This window comes from Carlito syrichta, unplaced genomic scaffold (assembly GCF_000164805.1).
Source record: "Carlito syrichta isolate Samal-C Ts95f unplaced genomic scaffold, Tarsius_syrichta-2.0.1 Scaffold119893, whole genome shotgun sequence".
In the NCBI taxonomy this organism is placed as follows: domain Eukaryota; kingdom Metazoa; phylum Chordata; class Mammalia; order Primates; family Tarsiidae; genus Carlito; species Carlito syrichta.
In genome coordinates, this window is record NW_007063989.1 from 47087 (window position 1) to 54741 (window position 7655).

Here is a 7655-nt window from a genome sequence, read left to right on the forward strand (position 1 = left end):
CTCTGTCTTTCTAAGTTTTACTTCTTTCTAGATATTTTTTAACTTCTATTTCCTGGTAGACTGGTTAGTCAGCTTTGGAAAGCTGTTTCCTCTAGGGCTAAGATTAGAAACTAAATTACCATGATAGTTTTGTTGCCCTGCCCCTAGCCAGGCAGAACAGTTTTCTTTTGTTTCGTTAATTACCGAAACTCTGTCTGCTTCAGCCCACAGCCATCATGGCGGCCATGCACTTCCTTGTTCAAGAGTGTGACAGCTACTATTTGATTTTTAGAGTAGACTTGTTAGAATAAAATATATACACATACACTCATAGTTGCGTAAATTTACGCTTGCTGTTTTGTTTCCTTTTGCTACATTATTCAAATATAATAGTTACTATACGATTTATAAAAGAATTAATGATGAGGTATTAGCTTAATAGGATATAGCATAGTATTAAAGTCCAATAACTAGATCATATAAAAATTAAAGTTTAGACATATGAAACTCATATGAATTATAGTAAAGTTTGGTAGTTTAAGAATAAGTTTTAACTGAGTTATAAGGCATTATGTTAAATCATAATAGGATAATAGTATAACTAACAGCTAAGTCATTTAAGTAAACTTATAGATTATAGTATAGTGTTAAGTTGATAATATTAATCGTTAAAAATATTAGGAGTCAGTAAACCTAGAGTTAACTTAGAAAAGTTTTTTGTATTAATCAGGGTTTAGAACAAAGAGTATAATATGAATGATTCATTGAACATTATGGAAAACACTTTGAACGATTTGTATTGAAATTGTGCACCTGTGACCTTAATGTAAGCACGACAGGCATCATGGAATTCGAATTGTTTGCTTGGAAATTGCAGATCTCGTGGTGGTCTTGTGATGCATAGTTTGTAAAGCACGGAACTTGTATGCCCCCAGTAAGTGATTATCACACTGCTGGAGGTTATAGAAAATGGTATATAAGTTGGAAGGAGTCCGAATAAAATTTGGCTTCAGTCCTGATCAGACTGTTCCCAGAAGAACTGCCTCCGAGTGGTCTCTTCTCGCCGTCCAGATTCTCTGGTGAGGGGCCTAACCCACCCTTGGTCAGTGCTGGTCACCAACAGCAATGGGTTTTAGTAGGGAGGCCTGCAATAGATAGACTTTCTATGGGGATCAGTACAAAAAGAAAACCCAAAGTTAAGAGGTGAGAAAAAAACAAGGTCACTAGAAGAATTTGAAGCCATTGATACCTACAGCAACAACAAACCACAAAACTGATAACCGTGGCAACAACAAGCTTATAATACAGCCCAACACCTGGCTAGATTAACATAAATACAACACTAAAGTCTTGACTTAAATCATAAAACTACTTACTGGAAGAAAACACAGGAGAAAAGCTTTATGACATTGGTATGGGCAATGATTTTTGAATATGTTCTCAAAAGCACAGGCTACAGCAACAAAAAATAAACAAATGAGATTACATAAAACTAAAATGCTTCTGCATAGAAAAGGAAACAACAGAGTGAAGAGACAGTGCATGGAATGGGAGAAAAAATTGTAAACTATACATCTAATAAAGTGTTAATATTTTAAAAAAGAAACTCAAGCAACTCAATAACAGGCAAACAAATAACCCCATTAAAAATAGGTAAAGTGACCTGAATAGACATGTCTCAAAAGAAGGCATTCAAATGGCTGACAAGTATATTAAAAAAATGCTTAACACCACTAATCATCAGGCAAATGAAAGTTAAAATCACAATGAGGATATCGCCTCACACCTGTTAAGATGGCTATTATTTTTTTTTAAGGCGAGTGTTGGTGAGAATGTGATGAAATTACTACCTGTAAACTGTGGGTGAGAATGTGAGTTAGTATAGCACTATGAAGAAACTATATGGAGGTTCCTTAAAAAGCTAAAAATAGAAATTTTATGTGATCCAGAAATCCCAGTAGGTATATACCCAGAGAAAAGAAAATCTGTATCTCAGTGAGATACCTACACTCCCATGTTTATTGTGCACTTTTCACAATAACCAAGATATTAAATCCATCTAAGTGTCCATTAACGGATGAATGAATAAAGAAATTAAAAAGAACAAAATTCTGTCATTCGTGGCAACAGAAATGAACCTGTAGAGCAATATTAAGCAAAATAATTTTCCTATTCAAACATGGGAGCTTAAAAAAGGTCGATTTTGCAGAAATAAAGAGTAGAATAGTGGTTACCAGAGGTTGAAAAGGGTAGCAGGGATAAGGGAACAGTGAGGTTGGTTAATGGGTACAAAATCAGCTAGATACATGCACCAAGATTTAGCATTTTCTAGTCAGTGGGGCAACTCTAGTCAATAACAATGTATTGTGGTCAGGCTCGGTGGCTCAGTCTGTAATCCTAGCACTTTGCGAGGTCGAGACAAGTGGATTGTCTGACCCCACGGGTTCGAGACCAGCCCTGGCAACTTGGCGAGACCTCATCTGTACAATAAATAAAAAACTAGCTGAGTGAGATAGCGTGCACCTGTAGTTCCAGCTACTTGGAAGGCTGAAGTGGAAGGATCGCCGGAGCCCAGCAGGTCGACGCTGGGGTGGCCGTGAGTGTGCCACTGCACTCCAGCCTGGGCAACAGAGTGAGATTCTGACTCAAAAAAACAATGTATTGTATATTTTTTAATAGCTTTAAAAAGAATTTTGATTGTTCCCAATACAAAGAAATAAATGTTTGAAGTGATGGCTATCTAAATTATCCTGATTTGATCGTTGCACATTTTATATATTTATTGAAATATCACATATACCACATAAATATGCACTATCACTGTGTACCAATTAAAAATAAAAAGAATATGTACATTGCAAATTTAATTACATCTTTATCTTACGGTATTATTGTACCACCTACACTACCACTTGCAGTATATGAAAAGTGTATTAACTACAACATGAGGGTCATTGGTAAAATCAATGCAAAATAAAACATGGAACCAACCATGCTGCCTATCGAAGCTAGACTGGATTTTAAAAATGTGGTACATATACACAATGGAATATTATGCAACCATAAAGAAGGACAAACATATGGACTTTGCAGCAACTTGGATGGATTTAGGTTCTCACTCATAAGTGGACCTTGAACAATTATAATACTATAAGAAAAGGATTGGCAGTAGTGGGATACTGTCAGGGGATGGGGGGTGGGATTGGCAGTTGAGGGGAACTGCCAGGGAGGGAGGGGCATACCTCATCAACAAGGGTAACTGCACAATGAATATTTGTATACCTAACCTTGAATTGTACCCCACATCTTTAAAAAAAAAATCAATGCAAAATGTTTTCTTGAATTTCCTAGGTGTAATATGCAGGTCATTGTTTTCATTTCCATGTTTTTTATTTTTAGAAGTTTGAACATTAGTTAATAACTTCTAAAAATAACAAAAGAAAAGGTGGTATGTATACACAATGGAGCACTATTCAGTCTTTAAACTGGAGGAAACTGTATCATTTGCAATAACATGAATAGAGCTTGGGAAATAAGTGAGGCATAAAAAGACAAATTCCACATAATCTCACTTAAATGTGGAATCTAAAAAAAGTCAAACTCATCAAAGCAGAGAGTCAAACTGTGGTTATAAGGAACTGGCAATAAGAGGAAAAGGGAAGATGTTTAAAGGATACAAAATTACAGCTAAATAGGAGAAATAAGGTGAAGAGATTTACATACAAAATGGTGAGTGTAGTTAATAACAATGTATTGTGCACTTAAAATTTTACTAAGAGTAGATTTTAAGTGTTCTTACAACAAAAAAGTATGAGAGCTAATGTTATGTTAATTAATTCAGTGTAGTCATCCCACAATGTATTAGTATTTCAAAACAACATGTTGTACACCATAAATATACACAATTTTTGCTTGTCAATTTTAGAAACCATTAAAAAAAAAAATAATAGATTATTTACCTCTATGTCTATTACACTATTCTACATGCTCAGCTTTGGACAAAAAAAATTTTTTAAATATTCCAAAAGGCCAAAAACCAAAAATATTTCTTTGAAGAAACAAAGCAATATTCAGAACTCGATTCAGATGTATCACAGATGATGGCTCTATCAGACAGAAAATTTTAAATAACAATGATGACTATGTGAAACATTCTAATGGAAAATACAAACAAAATATGGGATCAGAAAGGCAATTTTAGCATAGATATAAACTGTGAGAAAGAATCAGACAAAACGCTTGAAATAAAAACACAGGAATAGAAATTTTAAAGTGCCTTCAATAGGCACATCTGTGGACTTGACAAAGCTGAGGAAAGAGTCTATGAACTTGATAATAGGGCAATAGAAATTATACAAACTGAAATTTTTTAAAAAGTGAAAGAAAGCAGTACAGATTCCAAGAGCTGTGTAAATAGTGTAGCATGGGCATAGTCAAAATACCAGAAGGAAGAAGAGAGACTGAACTGTAGAAACATTAGAATAAATAATGGCTGATTTTTTTTCAAAAGTAATGACAGATATCAAACCAAAGATCCAAGAAGCTGAAAGCTTGTGTTTACTGAAAGGATAAACACCGATAACATCACATGTAAGCATATTATATTCAAACCACAGGAAACTAAAGACAAAAAGAAAAATTTGAAGGCACCCAGAGGAAAGATATACCTAACTTACAGAGGAACAAAGATAAGTATTAAGAGAATGCTCATTAGAAACCATTTAAGGCTGGGCTTGGTGGCTCAGCCTATAATCCCAGCACTTTGGGAGGCCGAGGCAAGTGACCCGGGCAACTTGATGAGACCTTGTCTCTACAATAACATAAATAGCCGGGCGTGGTAGCACGCGTTTGTAGTTCCGGCTACTTGGAAGGCTGAGGTGGAAAGATCACCAGAGCCCAGCAGGTCGAGGCTGCGGTAGCCATGAGCGTGCCACTGCACTCCAGCCTGGGCAAAGGAGTGAGACTTCAACTCAAAAAAAAAAAAAAAAAAAAAGAAACCATTCAAAAATGTTAGAAGAAAAGAACCTGTTGCGTGTCCAAGAATTCTATATACAACAAAACCATCAAACATTTATGAAGGAGAAATGGGGAGTTACTGTTTAACAAATACAAAGTTTCAATTTGGGATGATGGAAAAAGTTCTGGAAGTACATAGTGATAATGGTTGCACAACAATGTGAATTTACTTAAATCCACTGAACTGTACACTTAAGGTGGTTAAAATGGTAAATGTTATGTTACATGTATTTTACCAAAATTAAAAATAAAGGAAAAATAAAAAATTACTTAGATAAAACCAGAGGAAAAAAGGAATTTGTTGCCAGTATGCTTGTCTTACAAAAAAATATGAAAGAAAGTTCTTGCCAGAAGAGGATATGATTAAGATTAAAACTTGGATCTACCCAAAAAAATAAAGGAAGTTGAAAATAAAATAAAGATTAAACATAATATTTTTATGTCCTTCTTTTGTTTTCAATTGCTCCAAAATAACTATGTACAAAATAATCACAGTAACAATGTATTGGGTGTTTATGGCACATATAAAAGTGAAATATATGACAAGAATGATACAGGAGGTGGAAGAAAGGAACTGATGATAGACCTTTCTGAGTGCCTTCCATTGCACATAAAGCAATATAATTTTATTTGAAATTGGACTCAATTTAAAATTGTATATTGTAAATTCTGGGCTAACCATTAGGGAAGTTTTTAAAAGAGGTACAAATGATATGTCACATGAAGAAATAAAATTAGCAATCATAAAATAAACTGAATCAAAATCAGAGAAGGCTGAATAAGTGAAAACAAGACACACAGAACAATATGATCAATAGAAAGCAGCTACCAAGATTGGTGTGTCAATCCAAATATACCAATAGTTACTTTAAGCGTGAATAGTTAATACACACTCACTGAAAAACAGAGATTGTTAGAATGGATGGAAAGCAAAACCTAACTAATAGAGTAGACAGGTTGGGCTAGGGAAACTTAACAAAAACCAGGGGCAGAAGCAGCAGCTTTTCGTAGGCCGTTTCTGCCCTCGCTCCTTTCTAGGGCTATAGGGAAGTTCCAAGCTCGTTAACACCTGCAGCAGCTTTTGCAAAACCACACCTGCAGGCAAGTGGCCTAGTTATAGGAAATTTCACGCAGACCTATCCATTAGACCCTTATCAAACAACTGCTGCAGTCTATCCTTGTAACTGACCACCAAGGCGGGAGCTAGCTTAGAGACCCCCTGGAGCACATGCCTCAATAGCCAGGGCTGACCTAAGATGATCATGACCCACTTTTACCTTCATTATATGCTCATTATAATATTATTAGTATTGTGGTTTTACAATGACAATCTCCTACGACCCTATTAGGTCTGAAACAGCCCGGCCCATTGGGAGGGAGGAGAAACAGTGATTCAGCCCTAAGACCACTCATTTCTAGGAAAAAACACACCCCAAGCCAACTCCTTACCACCTATAAGATTAAAAGTTATAGCTTAACAAAAACCAGGGGCAGAAGCAGCAGCTTTTCCTAGGCCGTTTCTGCCCTCGCTCCTTTCTTGGGAGTGTACTCTTCTTTTGCATAATAAAGCTACTTGCTTATCCTATTCTTCTGTGTGTCTATTTGTGAATTCATTCCAAATGACATCGACCATCTCTCTGGGATCAGTTCCCCCTATATGCTGTCTATGATATTCTACTTTATTAATTTTTTTGAGTTGGAGTCTCACTCTGTCACCCACAGTGGAGTGCAGTGGCATGATCACGGCTCACCACAGCCTTGACCTCCTGGGCTCTGGCAATCCTTCTGCCTCAGCCTCCCAAGTAGCTGGGACTACAGGAGTGCAACACCATGCCTGGTTTATTAATTTTTTTTTTTTTTTTTTTTTGGTAAAGATGAGGTCTGTGTTGCCCAGGCTTCTCTCAAACTCCTGGGCTCAAGCATTATCTCACCTCAGCCTCCCAAATGTGCTGGGATTACAGGCATGCGCCACCATGCCCAGCAGAAAAATCCATTTTAAATGTAAATATTTAGGTTAAAATGCAAATAATGGAGAAAGATGTGCCATGCACAAACTAATTCAAATAAAGCTGGCGTAGCTATATTAACTTTATACAATGTAGATTTCAGAACAAAGATTTTTCAGAAACCGAGAAGAGCACTGCATAATGATAAATGGGCTGGTTCCCCATGAAGACATCATGATCCTAATGTGTATGCACATAACAACAGAGCTTCAACATACATGAGACAAAAATTGATAGATCTGAAAGGATAAATAGACAAATCCACAATTATAGATGAAGACTTCAACAGTTCTGTTGTTACATGCATACACATTAGGATCACCAGTAAAAGTGATTTACCCAGCTTAATAGGAGGAAAAAGAAAGAAGACCCAAGATAGCAACATCAGAAATGAATAGGCGATATCACTACTGATCCACAGACATCAAAAAGATAACAAAGGCTTAATACAAACAACTCTATGCCCATGAAGTTGAAAACATATATTAAATGCACCAATTTTTGATAAATGCAAAAGAGCAAAATTTACAAAAGAAAAAATAGATTGTGTGAATAACTCTACAATTATTATTATTATTATTATTATTATTATTATTATTTGAGTTGGAGTCTCACTCTGTCGCCCAGACAGGAGTGCAGTGGCCGCTCCCCGCC